General features: G+C 45.7%; 1 protein-coding gene across 2 annotated transcripts in view; it reads left to right on the top strand.

Annotated features, from left to right (window-relative positions):
- The first annotated feature begins 3,462 nt into the window (after window positions 1-3,462).
- Window positions 3,463-13,027, top strand: part of LOC119541888 (elongation of very long chain fatty acids protein 1-like) — a 71,972-nt gene continuing 62,407 nt past the window's right edge. The window contains exon 1 of one of the 2 annotated variants that reach the window (XR_005218376.1): window positions 3,463-3,686. The gene's annotated coding sequence lies outside the window, so the exon portion shown is untranslated. The remainder of the gene's footprint in view (window positions 3,687-13,027) is intronic. The other variant, XR_005218375.1, reaches the window with a different exon arrangement.

The following is a 13,027-nucleotide window of genomic DNA, read 5'->3' as shown; positions in this document are numbered from 1 at the left end:
ACACAGGCTGTCCTGGGGCCCAGGCACACAAAAGAGGCACAGCGCCAGGTCAGTCTCCCATAACCTTTGGCTCAGGGTGGGCAAAGCAAAGCAGTGCAGGTTTTCCCAGGGTGCTCCTGGGAAATGACCTAGTTTCCCTGCACCCTGATGTTGTGGGTTTCCAGTCCTGTTCCTGCCCTTCTTTGCCTCTAGTGGAAGGCTGGAGCTCTCCTCTCAGCCCCTCTCCTCTCAGCCCCCTCTCAAACCCATATGTACTTTCAAAAGAGGCTTTGTTTTTCCTTCTTTGATTATATCTAAGTCGTACAGAAAGCTCCTACTTCTTTTTCCAGAATGGGTAGCCAAAAGCCTCCAATGGTTCCCTATAGTCCTTTGGATAGAGTCCAAACTTCTTAAAATGTGGCTTACCAGGCCCAGTGTGCTCGGACCTCAGTTTACCCGGATTGCTTCATCTTTCCCCACTCACCTGCATCCTTAAACTTTTAACTTTGGTCATAGAGACTTTATTTTTGTGTTTTTTCTCACTTTAGGGTTTGCCCAGCCTGTTCATTCATTCAGGTGACACATTTTGTTGTGCACCTACTACATGCCAAGCACCAGGGAAGGTGGCATCCCTTCTGCATGGAATATTTTCCTGCCCATCTTTGCCTCATTGCCTCCTCCCACTCCTCCAGGTCAGGGGTGAAACGTCCCTCCCTCCCACAGCCTCCCTGAGCTCCTTCCCTATGAGGGCTAGGTACTTTTGCCCTGCACTCTCAGAACACCTTGCCTGTCTCTTATCATTGCACTGTTCTTTGGTTCCTTTTGCCCTTTTCCTCCAGACTGTAAGTGCTGACTGCACTGGGACCACAGCTGTTTTGATCCCCTCCACATGCCCACTCCTGGCTTGGCACGTAGCAGACATTCAATGAATAATATTGGATAAGAGAAGGGTCACTCTTTTTTATTGCCCCTGGCAGCCACTAATCTGCTTTCCATCTCTATGGATTTGCCTCCACTGGACATTTCAATAAAAGGGATCCCACAATAGGTGGCTCATTTAATATAATGATTTCAAAGTTCATCCAAATTGTAACATGTATCATACTTCCTTTTCATGGCTGAATAACATTCCATTGTATGGACATACCATATTTTGTTTATCCATTCATCTACTGATGGACATTTGTTTCCCTATTTGACCACTATGGACAGTGCTGCTATAAACATTCATGTACAAGTTTTTGCATCTACATGTATGAATGTTTTCATTTCTCTTGGTTGTATCCGTAGGAGTGGAATTGCTGGGCCCTATGGTAACTCCATGTTTAACTTTTTGAGGAACTGCCAAACTATTTTCCAAGGTAGCTGGACCATCTTACATTCCCAACAGCAACATAAAAAGGTTCCAGTTCTCCACATCCTTGCCAATACTTGTTATTTTCTGTTTTGGTTTTGGTTTTTTATTTATTATAACCATTTAGTGGGCCAAGCCTTTTTTTCTCACTAAGGTCCACTGCTCCTTTTGGGAAAAGGAGCTTGTGTTTCTTTTTTGGGGGGGGATTTGACCTTGGACAGATTATTTAATCCTTAGTGAGCCTCTGTTTCTTCATCTGCAAAACAGCGCCAATGATTTCTCCTTCATAGGGCTGTTTAGAAACTGAAGGAGGCCATGGATGTAAAGCATTTTACATGTTGCTGGCCTATTGTAAATGTTCAGTGGATGTGGTCTGTTACAGTGGTTTTGGATAACCTCTCCTGGGTCTCTAGGGATCCCCATAGAAAGTGTAAGAAGCTAAAAATTGTTCAGCTCAGGCTTGAGGCTGGGCGGTGGCCCTTCCACGGAGGCAGTTGTCTAGCAGGGGAATGAGGTGGCTGGAAAAAGCCAAGAAGCCCAATGTTCAGAGTGACCCCTGGCATTTTGCCTTCCCACCACTAGTATAGGATTTAATGTGCCCTGTCCAACTGCAGGGAGGGTTTTGAAGGTGAGGGAGATCCTACCCACTGCTAGGCAGGTTAATATAGATGTGAAACCCCCCAAAAATGGGGCTAGACCTGAAAATGAGAGCTTTTGGTCAGAGGTGGATATTCGTGAGGTTCAAGAGCAGGGAACCAGGCACTTTGGCTGCCTCTCCTGTCCCTGTCAGATGCTTTGTTGCTCTGGGAGCACTCTGCAAGGTGAGCCACAGTTTTACTGGCTGGTTGATTTTTTTTTTGTACCTCTCCACCTTGTTGAGTTACTCGGCTCATAGTTTTTCGTTGTCACTTCGTTGTAAGAGCTGCTCGTTTTCCTCATTCCCACCTATCAGGTCTCTGGGAAAAGCATGTTTGCCATGTTTAATACAAAGGCAGCAGAAAGCAGTGTGGAATCATGGCCTTCTGCAGCTCTGCAGACTTTACTTTGGACTGTGGAGTTGCCTTTTTTATTAGGGATCAATAGCCCGGCTTCCAAAGCGAGAGGCCTGACTAGTAGATGACAGTCCCCTACCCAGGACCCTGGGTTTCTCTGGTCTCTGAGTGGCAGGACACCTTACTGCCTGGGATACATATCTTCCCCAACCTGCAGATTCAGATTCCTGATAAAAGCACTAGCGTGCCCACTAGGAGGCTTTCAAGGTAGATTAACGCTGGCTTACTATTTACTGCGAGTCCTGTGCACAAATGAGAAGTCTGGAAAATGTGCCCAATTCCATGTATTGGGCCCTTGTCAGCTGAGGCCTGTTCTAGAAGGCTTTAGGCCAGAGAAGCCTCCTTTCTAATGCCCCTTGGGACTTGCTACAAGTATAGTTTAAGCAGTTTCAGCACTTCTGCCCTTGGGTTTGGGTTAATTCACCAATGACACTGGGAAGAATGGGAATTAGGAAGCTGAGGCAGAAAGAATCCTGGAGTCTGGAAATGAGCACAAGTTGATGGTGACAGAGGGCGGTCATGGCACTGTTCTGTAAAATGTATCCTCATTTGGAGAGGGGGAGGGGAGTTGGGTAGAACTGGCGGAGTCTTTCTAGATTTATGCTCGCTGCCCCTAGAGCCGCAAGACTGAAAGGACTGAAAAGGAAAGGTGGAATAAAACTCAAGAAGTACTTTCCTCCCTCCTTTCCTTCTTCCTTCCTTCCTTCCTTCCTTCCTTCCTTTCTTCCTTCCTTCCTTTCTTCTTTCCTATGTGGAAAATATTGTGACTGAATGACTCATCAGGAATCCGCAGAGAGAACTGATAGGAGTCTCAAAGAGTACACGTATTTTCAGAAGAGGAACATACAGATAGAAGGGTTTGGGAACTATACTCAAGATGCCAACTGGAAACAAGGGAGGATATTTGATAGCAATTTCTGAAGAAATAAAACCATGAAAATCTCAATCAAATATGAGATTTTTTTTTTTTTATCTCTAGAAGGCTGAATTTTTGTATTTTGTTTCTCGGGCCCTTATCAGGTTACATGCTTCTTTTTAAATTTAATTCTGTGATTATTTACGGGCACATGTTATACTTAAATATTGGTATTCCCACCCTGTTTTCAGAGTAAAAAGTCAGGTGGTACTTTGTTTAAAAAAAGAGAGAAAATTAAAACATAGTTGCTTCACTTAGGCAACCAGCCTGAAACAGTCATTCAGAACACACTTGGGGATCTTGACTTGGCGCCGGCAGTGGCTGGAGTGCTGGGGCATTGCCTGTGTCCCCAACAACATGCCTGTGTGTCCAGAGCACATCGGAGGTAGGTCCTACCACCCTACATTTCTCTTATTATGGGTCATCCTTTTGCCTTTGTGGCATGAGCATGGTGGACAGAGGGCTCTGGAATGAAAGAGGGCAGAAAAGGAAAGAAAGTGTGCACGTGTGAGTGGGGGCTTCTGCTAAGCCAAGGATGGAGGCCTGGGTGGAGCTGGGTTACTTCCCTTCCTCCATTTCTCTAAGCTCAACTCAGCCTGTTCAAACCTGCATCAGGACTGAAAAACAGGCTTGGGAAACACCAGTCTTGATCCCATGGAAAGGGAAGTTTTGGGGTGAAAGCATAGGATTTGGTTGTCTCAGTGGAATTAATGTATTACAGAAACTTTCAATTCCCCACTATCCTTTGTGCTCTGACTATGGGTGATTTGGTTATTATGAATTGTTCATAATAATGACCTAAATAGCCAAATGGTGGTCTAGTCTCCATTTTGTGCTGCATGGAAGAGACTTCTGCAAGGGATTATTTTGCAGCCTGCCTGCAAGAAGGCTAAGCCCTCAGTCAGCAGGGCTGTGCTGCAAAGTGGCTGCGGGGTTCTGGGGTCCACCCACTGTGGTTTGTGCTTTTTCAGCAGCAGCAGTGGGCAGAGTGAAAGGCCCAGGCTTGGGTGTGACCAGTTGCCTCCCCTGGGTGCTGTGGCAGCGTCCAGCCTTAAACGGACAGGGTGAGAAGGAGGAGGAAACTGTCGGATCAGAGGACACAGGAGGGAAGCTAGAGTCTGTAAGCAGGGGTGGGAGAACACTCTTACTAGGCTACAGGCTAAACAGATGGGATGACTAAGAGTTTTTCCCAAACTACCTCAAAATGCATCTACCAAATTGGGCTATAACGTGCCTCGATTTTCTCAGGTGACCTGAGCTTCCAGCCCTTCTCCTAAAATAGGGATATTCTGATTGGATTAATGACCTTTAGCTGCTGAGCACTTCTCCTTGAAAATGCTTTTATTCACCATGGGAAGGAAATTGATTTCTTAGGGTGGTGAAATTATGGGTGTGTTTTCTCTCTTTTCCAAACCTTTATGTAATGTTGGTGTATTACTTTAAAATAGAAATTATTATGGGAAAAAAAAAAAACACTGAAATTTTCCCAAAGCTCATTAAAGCTAAACAGGCTCATCATCCTCAAATGATAATTTAAAAACACTGTTTGGTGATTAAATTGTAAATGAAGGAAAAGCACATGGACTAATTCTTCCTACCAGAGAAGTGATTGGCAAATTTATTTTATAATTTGTTGAAAATAATCTATTTGTAAAAAATACTTTATATATATATATATATATTTTAAAAAAAGCTTCTTCAAATCAATGCCGAAGCATCTGAGACTGGAAAGGATTTCACACAAAATTGGGGTTTCACTTGGACTTGCCATTTGTTTAGACTTGGCAATTGTTTTCCACTAGAAAAGGGGGGAGGGTGATAATTTACATAGCTTTGATGTGTACATCCAATGATAGGACCTCGATTAGGTGGCAGAGTCTTTGGTCTAAGAAACAAAATGAGTGACATCTAGACCATGACTCGCTGTGCTGCTGCCCAGGTAACAGGGCTTCCTTCCTGATCGTCTCCAACTGCAAAATGGTCACTTTCTCAGCTCTTGCTCCAACCCCACCCCCACCGCCATTTGTATGTGAGACCTTGGTGTGAAATTCTTAAAGGTCATTTAGAGGAAAAAAGCCCCTTAAGAATCAGAATTAATAATAATTAAGAACCACAGTAAAATGTTTGTTATCCACTGATGGGGAAGGGTGGGACTGGGCATCATTTGAATTTTGAGGCTTTGGTTTCTGCTGAGGTGAGGTGTTTTTAACCGCCGTCTCTTTGGCCACCGAGTGGATGAAAGCAGGAGTCCAGGAGGCTTTCCTCTGGTCACCCCATCCATGGAGAGCGTGGGGACTCCAGCTGTGGTCTAGGTTTTGCACAGCACATGATTGGCTTGGATTTGTTGTCGCCACCCCCGCATGCCATCTCCCAAGACTGAGCAGGCAGGGACCTGATCCTCCTTTTGATTGCTCTACAAAAACACCAGCACAGAGGCTTTTGCCCAGCAATTACTCCTGTGCAGCCTGTGGAGACTGACTGAAGCTAATTCATAGCACTGAAAATGCTCACGAATACTATTTTCAACAATATAATTGTAGTAAAGGCTGGACGCTTAGCGCCTTTAGAGCTAGGAGCTGTGCCAAAGCAGCGCTGCCTTCCCACCTTTTTCTACACTGACGTGATGGCACTAGCGCTCCAGGGAGCAGGTGGGATTTGCAGGCAAAGCCACTGACTGGTGTGGGAAGAGCTTCACTCGTGACTTTGACATGCACACACTCCAAGGCGAGCTTGTGCTCCTTGTCTCCTGTTTCTGGAGAACATGAGCCTCCTGAAGTGGAATGATTAATCAGGACCGTCGCTGCTGCTGAGGAAGGAAAAAGAAAAGCTGTGTTTGGTTCTCTTCTTAGGACTCAGTGCAGTGCTGACCTGTCAGGCTAGTTGGCAGGTGGGGTTGCTGGAGAAAGGAGAAGAACCCAAGTGTGGTCAACGTATACTGTGCTGGAACTGAAGGGTAATTCCTGGGTGGTTCTGACCCTGGGGTATACCTCATGACTCCACAAACAGAAGAAAGAAATGGATTGTACCAGATACCATCACAACTGGAGCAACTGTGCACTTCCAGGGGGCATTTGGCAGTGTCTTGAGGCATTTTTGGTTATCACAATTGGGGTGGGAGGTGGTTAGGATGCTACTGGCATCTAGTGGTTAGAGACCAGGGATACTGCTAAATATCCTATGGTGCAGCGGACAGACCCCACAGCAATGAATTCTTTGGTCCAAAATGTCAAGAGTGGCCAAGGCTGAGAAACTCTGCTCTAGGAGGATGTGGTCTGGGTTGTGTTGGATGTGAGTGCTAGTCCCTAGTGGCAGAGCTGTGAGCTAGATTATTTCTGAGCTCTTTCTGGGCCCAAAATATAATTTTAAAAGAAACAAAAATGGGTAGGGTGTTGGAAAACAGGAGGTCTGAAAGAACGTTGGGAGAATTAAGATTGGTAAGTTTGAAACAGTGAAAACTGAAGGGTCACTTACTGGTCTTCAAGCATGGAATTGTTCTTTACATGTAGAGTGCTAAGAAATTATTATTTTCTTTGGGAGGCAGTAGATAAAGTAGTGGTTTAAGTTGAGGAGGAAGGATTTGGGTTAACTCCAGAAAGACATTTCTCTGTGTAACAGTGATAAGAAATTAACCTAATTTCCTGAGGAAAGATGTGAAATCATATTTGTGGGAAATCTTCAAAGAAGCAAGGCCATAGTCATCTGGGATGATGTGGGTGCAGTCATGAATCCAGAGTGGGGAGTGAGCTGCATGGCATCTCGAGGCCCCTTCAAGCCTTGGCGACCTGTGGCTCTCAGAAAATTCTTGCCCAATACTTTGAGTGTTCCATAAGACAAACAGTTTCACTATTGCTATTTTTTTTTCCCTTAACATTCAGCCTCCGTTTTTCATCTGCTTGCCTCACCCACCATCTGTCCATCGCCCATCGCCAGTCCCATCTCTTTGTTTCCTGGGATCATTGACTGTTAGTTGACAGCTTCCTAAGACCAAGGCTCTGGGACCCACAGGGTTAGAAACAAGGAGCTCATCACTCTTCTAACCTACAGTGTGATGGATGCCTCAACTCGGGAAACTTTGCAAGTCATATTAAAGTTGAATTTTGCTGCCTTATTGGATTGCAGTGCTGCATCAATTTGCTGACCAATATCATTAGCCTTAGATCTTTCTTGATGTTCCTCCAAATCTCTCCTGCTTGCCAAAGTTCTGTGATTGGACTGATTATTTCCCTTGGAAAGTATTTTCCGGATGAATTTGGTTTTTGTGATCTCAATCCCATGTTTGCTATAGAGGAGGAAGGATAGAATTTGATACCATTTCTCTGCAAATTTTTAATGAAAAAGGGAAGGAGATATAGGCTCTTTTTCCCTTTCCTCCCCTCCCTCTCCCCAACCTTATGTCTTCTACTTCCAGCCAAGAGTTTATTTCTAAACATCCTGGGTACAGTACTTATGTCCTTATGTGGGCCAGTTATCTTCATTTAGAGAAATATTCTGTTTCACGACCACAGACTGTACCCTTCCCCAGGCCAACCATCTTGCAAATGTTTTTGGTTGACAAAAGTTAAGAGAATTTGGATGATCTGGGATACACTTGCCCCCTTAGAGTACATGTCTCATATACTCTAAGGGCTCATTCGTCATGTCTTTCCTGATGGACTTGTTATTTTTTCTAACTTTCTTGGTTAAGAGTGCAGGTTTTGAAGTTAGTCCGACTTGTATTCTAGTCCTTGCTCTAACACTCTGTGATCTCAGTGAGTTACTTAACCTTTCTAAGGATTTGCTTCCTCATCTGTAAAATGAAGTTAATAAAAATACTGGCCTCAGAGAGTTCTTATGAGGATCAAATGAGATAAATTACTTAACACAGTGTCTGGACTCTGTGTAATGGTTACAAAGGAGGCCTGAAGCAAGGAGCAACACATTGGAAGTTGAGATGTCATGAAATCTCCAGAATTCCCACATAACATTACTGTGCTATAGTTGAGCTCTCAACTTTCCACCCATCTCTCCATCCTGAAAGGTGGTAAGCTGTGATCCCCGATGGATGCCCATTTCTGGGCCCTGGAGGAGACCGCAGATACCAGGATGAGGTCCCGGTACTGGAGGCGTCTGAGCCCTTCCTGCCTTTGCTGCAGAACTCTCCTTGCCATGGTCCTTTGCCCTCCATTGTCACCTCCTGCTAGGGATCTCGGCCAGTTTTCTGCCAGCTTGTTATCCTTCCCTCCAAGTCACAATTGATTTTGGTGAGCTCTGGTTTCAGATGTGGTCTAGAAACTTTCTACTCATCTCTTTTTATAGTAGTGCCGTTGGTTTTGTCTGGTTTCTTGTACTTTAGGAGAAACCCACTTGTCTGGATATCAGTCTTCCTGAGCAGGGAAACAGATACTTTTGTTCCCTGCCTTTAGGATGCTGCAGTGGTTTAACATTTGCTAGCTTGGGAGCTGATACCAGAAGCAACATCAGCAGTTTCTTAGAATTTAGTTGTGGAGGTGATCTGTTCCTTTAGCTCCTTTCTTACTTCCCAAGCCCTTTTCTTGTCTAGATGATTTATGGGATGGGGCTTTCTAAATAGTGTATCTAAGAAAATTTGCATGAATTGGGAACATTTGCCTTTTTAAAAAAATTTGGCTTGGGTGCATATGTGTGCCTGGCTGTGCCTGTATGAGGCCAGGTTCTTTTGGCTGACAGCCCATGCTGGATTTGTTGCTTTTTAATCTTAATAGGGGGCTTCTGTAGTATCAGGGACCCAAAGAAATAACTAGGACACAGGAGAAGAGGTAGGGGATTCCATAACCCAAGCGATTGGGTCAGGCTCTAGGAAGCAAAGAATAAAGATGGAGAGGGGAGGGACAAAGAGCCATGGGAAAGGGGAGAGCTAACAGAATCAGCAAGACTCCTATAGACCCGCTCTACTGCATAGCATCTTAAACCTCTGATTTTAACCCAAGCTTGCAGATAAGCCCAGAACTTCTACTAGCCCACAAAAGCTTTGGACTAGACTATCTCTTGGATATGTCAAAGGAATTAAAACTGACATTTCATTTTTTCCTTAACCATATTTATTTGTGCTTATCTATAAGCAGGTAACTCCTAGCAAAGTTGAGCACTGTTCAATCTCTCAGCATCTGTAGCTTCACAGGCCCCCAGGGAGCAAAGAAGATGAACCACTAGGCTGAGAGTCAGGTGTTACATGTCCTGTCAGGACCTGCTGACTCCCATTTCCTTGAAGCTTGCTTTCCCTGGGGTGTTTTTGTGTCAGTTCTTAGGCCAGCAGAAAAATCCAGTGCTGTTTACTTCTATTCAGCTCAGTTCCATTTTAACTCAAGCAAGTACGTTCTTCATGGGCTATCGGTCACTCTGGGGGATCCTGGGACTTTAGAGATGGAAGAGATGCTCTCCACCCTCAGACAGCTCTAAGTCGAGTAGAGAATGCAAGTTAAACAACTCAAATTTAGTGAGAGATGGGCCAGAACTAAGGGAAGACAGAGGAGAGCCCCCTGCCAGGGCTGGGGTGGGCTTCCTGGAGGAGGTGAGAAGCCGAAACACAAGTAGGAGCTACTCTGGCAGACAGCCTAGGAGCGGGAAGAGCATGTGTAGAGGCAGGAAGTGTGAGCTGGCCTGGTACTTTTGCAGAGCTGTGGATAATTCTGATGATTCCATCTGGGTGAAGGCTAGGGCTGGGGAGGGAGTCTGTTAGGAGAGGAGGGAAACGGCAGAGGGTGTGGTGGGAAAGGCAGTCCTGGGCCAGAGGGGTTTTAACATGCAGGTGAGAGGGGGCTGTTGATGATGTTACAAAGCTCCTCTGGCCACTGTGTGGAGAAGGTACTGGAAAATCCAGATCCTTCGAGAGCCTTCAACCTAAGGTGGTCAAAGTTGCTTAGCAAGAGGAACCAAGGGCACTTTGCTGCAGCATATGGGGCAGTTGATGATGGCCTGGGACAGCAAGCCCAAGCCTGCTCATTCTCCACGGTTGGAAGCTAGCTGTTCCTGTACTGTTTCTCTTGGATGGATACTTGGAAGGGTTAACAAAATATAAAAGGAAACAGAGCTCCAGCTACGTGGTATGTGAAAAGATCTTGTGAAAGAAAGCAGCTAGAACATCTCAGGCAGAGAGCAGAGGGAGGAAAAATCTGCAGAGTAACAATGGATTATAGCAAAAATGTGAGTCGTTGTCAGAGAGGATCTATGTGACTCACTCTTCAACAGGGAACTGAGCAGAGAGAAGCAGGTTTGCTGCCCACCGACAAGGGAGGTACAGGGAATTTTAATACTCTGCATTTAATGCATTTCAGCTTGTTTAGGGATCGAGGTTGAATTTTAGGGATTTGATTCCAGAAAAGAGTAGATGCTGTTGTATCAGTTGTCATCATGAGGGGTGACTCAAGTGGAAGCTTGACTTGTCATCCAAAAGCTACGTTGGAAATAATCTTTGACGGTGTTGTCTTGGGTTACAAAGGGTGTTAGAATTTAGTACTGAGTGCTGACATCTGTTAAGCCCTGAGCGTGGGACAGGCGCAGCTCTTAGTGTTGTACATGTGATGCCTTTAATCTTCACGGCAGCCCCAGGAGGTAGGCCTTTTTTTATTAACATCCCCATTCTACAGAACGAAAAATCCAAGACACAGAGATCATGTAACTTGTCCAAGGTTGCACAACTGGTGAAGTGAAGGGCAAGGATTTGAATACAGGAAGTCTTCTCTCGGTGCTCTGGTCAAACGAAATAAGCCAGTTAGCTGACAGAGAAATGGGTGTGCATACTGGTCAGAACCATTCATAGCAATGTTTGTAAATTCTGAGCGCATGGCAGAGTAGTAGGAAAAAGTCACAAAGCAAAACCAACCAACCAAACGGAAGAGCTCAGTCTTGTGGAGGCAGGGAGACTGAGCCTCTTGGTGAGGAAGCATGGGCCGGAGAGGCTGGGAACAGAATTCTCCAAGGAGAACATGTGCCAGCACAGAGCAAGGTGTACCCCAGGAGCTGTCAGAGCCTGGCTGCCCCAAACCCTCTCCTCCTCAGGTCTGCTGGTGGTTGAAGTGTGACTGGGCTCAGGTCTGGCCCAGGAGAGCCTTTGCACACCTGGGGGACTCAGTGCACCCCCCCGAGGTCACCTGTTCCACTCCTGCCCAGGTTTGACTACACGTACCCATCACAGAACTGTGATGTTTCAATTCTTATAAACCCCTGGCACATCTTGAAGAAGATGCTGAGGCTTCTTTTTCTAGGACCAGGATTTTGTGATATGATCCCTGGTTTTCTTGAAGTGCTTGAGTTTTAAGTGACTGCTGGTTTTGTTTGTTCAGCTTCACAGCGGCAGTGAGAATTGGAAAGGACTTTCACCCTCAGCTGACCCAACTCCCTTACCTGACAGATAAGGACTCCCTTACCTGATAGGCTCAGGATGAGAGGACCTTGCAGGGCCACCCAGCCAGGTGGAAGCAGAGCCAGAAGTGGGTCCCAGTTTTCCTGAATCCTGCCTGGTACCCTTTAATGAGCTAGTTTTACTGATGGTCTCCTTTTGTGAAGTTCTCTATTCAGAAGACCAATTAATTGGTTAGGTATCAGTTCAGAATCATGAGTTCCAGGATTAATGATTTCCATTTTTTGTTGGATTGTGTTTTGCTTCACTCCATGGCTTGCTTTCTTCACCTTTCCTTGCCCCATCCATTCCGTGTCTGTTTAATCCTTTGGCCTCCTTGTCCTCATATTTCTTGTGTTGCCTTCTGGGTTTGACCCATTACTTTCTCTCCCTTTCACTGTTCTCCTTCTTTTCTCCTCCTCTCCCTCCACCCTTATCCTCCTTCCTCTCCTTCCTGCAGACACACACACACACACACACACACACACACACACACACTCACACACACGCGTACCCGCACACACTCAGGCTGGCTCACGTTTTCCCTCTCTCTCTCTCTTGATTTAGAGAGAGACAGAGACAGACTGGCTCCATCCTCTCCCCCTCAGGAGTGTTAAAAACCAGTCCATCTGCTGTGGATCTGCTTATTACTTGAAATCGTGTCTTACGGAGAAAGAGGGAGGCTAGGATCCCTGCATTTTCTTGCTCCTCTCTTTAAATACAGACAAGTAGATATTTCTCACCTAATAAGCAAATTAATAAAAACTTGGCGGGGAATAAGGAAGCCTTATTGACATTCCCCTTTCAAGGGAATTTGTAGAGTGCCTTTTGCAGATGGGCAGTTAATGAATTTTTGATGACTGAAACAATGATGCGTGCTAGTCCAGGCTTAATCCGCTAGCTCACTGAATCTCCGTAGGTCTCAGGTTTTCTTCTTTGAGCTATTTGGCCTGAGTGGAATTGTAGAGATTTCGTTGGTAGGAAGACTGAGTCTAGACCAAGTTAGTCGGTGCCCTCTCGGCTAAAGTTTGGGTCTGAGGCAGGTTCAGGCCTTGAACCCCCAACCTGCAGACCAGGATGGCTGTAGATACCAAGGCCTGGGATGAAGGACATGCAGTGGTGCTCAAAGCCTTGAGAAGAGTGGGTCCATCTACGAGCTCCTCCTACGAATCCATTCTTCATGAATGGCCCCCGAACGGACTCCCGCAAGCAAGGACTGCTCGGTGTGCCCTGCTCTTCCTACCTCACACACCCGGGATGAATAAATGCAATTCAAGTCCTGTCCTTCTTCCTGTCTCGCTTCCTTCCCAGTCCCACCTCGTGCAGATCCAGAGCTCGCTCAGGATCCTCTGCCCCTTTGGGAAGCCTCCTTA

Source organism: Choloepus didactylus, chromosome 8, assembly GCF_015220235.1.
Source record: "Choloepus didactylus isolate mChoDid1 chromosome 8, mChoDid1.pri, whole genome shotgun sequence".
In the NCBI taxonomy this organism is placed as follows: domain Eukaryota; kingdom Metazoa; phylum Chordata; class Mammalia; order Pilosa; family Megalonychidae; genus Choloepus; species Choloepus didactylus.
Note: the sequence above shows the minus strand (reverse complement) of the source record. Positions and strands in the feature narration are given on the sequence as shown.